The sequence below is a fragment of the Podarcis raffonei genome, chromosome 2 (genome assembly GCF_027172205.1).
Source record: "Podarcis raffonei isolate rPodRaf1 chromosome 2, rPodRaf1.pri, whole genome shotgun sequence".
In the NCBI taxonomy this organism is placed as follows: Eukaryota; Metazoa; Chordata; class Lepidosauria; order Squamata; family Lacertidae; genus Podarcis; species Podarcis raffonei.
This window is the reverse complement of record NC_070603.1, coordinates 124,933,201-124,935,410: the sequence shown is the minus strand read 5'-3', so window position 1 is coordinate 124,935,410 and position 2,210 is coordinate 124,933,201.

Below are 2,210 nucleotides of genomic sequence, written 5' to 3'. Positions count from 1 at the left end.
CCTTACTTCCAAGCAAACGCACCCAGGGGGAAGCCAGAAAACCATTTTAAGAGGAAAAAGTGGGCCTAGCCCCCTTCCTCCCTGGGAGAGACCTTCTCCAAAGTGGCTCCTCATTTCTGGAATCTCCTTTCGTAAAAGTTGCCAAAAACGTTCCTCTCACAGGCGTTCACTTTTATGTGCTTTCCCCACTGCTTCACTGAATGATTGTTGTCATGAAGAAATATGGGTGAAGGATCCTATGGAAAAAGTAATTAGTTATCATTTATATGTTTGAAGCATTTCTGCAATACTTCTTTTTTTGCAGAGAGTGTCAGAATGAGTTACAAGCTGGGATGTAGTCCATCAGCATCAAAACATAATACAGCAGTACCTTGGTTCCCAAATGGCTTAGTTGCCAAACAAATAGGCTCCCGGACACCACAAACCTGGAAGTGTGCTGGTTTGCGAACGTTTTTGGAAGCTGAACATCTGACGCAGCTTCCGCTTGAGTGCAGGAAGCTCCTGCAGGCAATCAGAAGCCACGTCTTGGTTTTTGAACGGTTTCAAGAGTCAAACGGACTTCCAGAACAGATTAAGTTCAAGAACCTAGGTACCACTGTAACCAAGTGGTACCTGGGTTTTTGAATGTCTCCATTGACGAACCTTCCAGTTTTCGAATGCTGTAAACCCGGAAGTAAACGCTTTGGTTTTTGAACACGCCTCAGAAGTTAAACATGCCATGCGGCTTCTGCTGAGTGCAAGATCCTGAGGCCTAGCTGTCAGCTATTGGGTTTTCAGTTTTTGAACGTTTCAGAACTTGAATGCTTTCCTGGAATGGATTACGTTTGAAAACCAAGGTACCACTGTAAACACATGTACTGCGAACTGTTGTGAACTTCCAACAGGCATCGTGCCTGAAGCCAGTTCCCCATAGAGCCCCATCCTTGGGGATCCTAACATCTTCAATTCTGTGTACATGACCAAGCCAGTGCGGTCAGTGATGCGACCTAAGTGGGGTGGGGGGGTTATTGGTTAGTGGGGTGTTTATTGCTCTTGTTTTTATGATGTATTTTGTGTTTCTTTCTTGTATTGTGATGTTGTGAACCACCCTGAGATCTATGGGCAAAGAAAATAAAAAGATAGAGCACATCTTTGTTTGAGAATGTCCTGTCACACGTTGCCCAAACTCTTCCTGATGCAACCATACGGAGGGCAATGAGGCATCGCTATTGGAGGGTGTAAGTTGCCCGTGGCTATCTTAACTTGCCAGTTTCACACGTGAACAGGATCCAGTGGTCATAGTACACAAGCTTAACATGAGTCAACAGTGTGATGCAGCAGCAAAAAAAGCTAATGCTGTTCTCGGATGCATCAACAGAAGTCTAGCGTCCTGATCAAGAAAAGTCCTAGTCCCTCTGTGTTCTGCCTTGGTCAGACCGCACCTGGAGTAAGGTGTCTAGTTCTTGGTGCCACAATTTGAGGGTACTGACAAGCTGGAAAATGTGCAGACTTTAAAGGATCTTAAAGCCAAGCCTTATGAGGAGCGGTTGAGGGAGTGGGTTGTGTTTAACTTAGAAAAGCTGAGATATGAGACCCATCTTCAGATATCTAAAGGCTGCCCCTTAGAAGATGGAGGGTAGGAGCACACTTCCACCTGCCCGGTGTGGAACACACTTCCGCCTGCAGACAAACCACAGCTGTCTGAACATCATGCCCTCTATCTAACCTTTGGCTTTCTCAGTGGTCTGCCGTGCCCTGTCTGTGACCTTTGTCTCCTTCATTATACATTGTGCAAGGGGAGAATGACGCGGTGGAAACAGGTGCCAAAATAATTTTGTACAACCCCTCAATCTCGGGATGTGTAAAGGTCACAGTCCAAAATGTATCTGACTGGTTTTGCATATTGTGCTAATAAAAAGAGCCTCGGCAGAGCTAGCTGGCAGCTTGCCTGTGCACAGCTCACCTGCATTGCCAACTCCTGCCTCATGCCTTCACTTCACCTGTGACTTCCAAGTTACAAGAAAGGAGATTCAGACTAAACATCAGGAAAAACTTTCTGGCAGTAAGAGCTGTTCGACAGTGGAACAGACTCCCTCAGGAGGTTGTGGACACTTTCTTTTGAAGTTTCTGAGCAGAGGTTAAGGGCCATCTCTCAGGGATGCTTTAGTTAAGATTCCTGCATTGCAGGGAGTTGGACTAGATGACCACCAGGGTCCCTCCCAATTCTATAA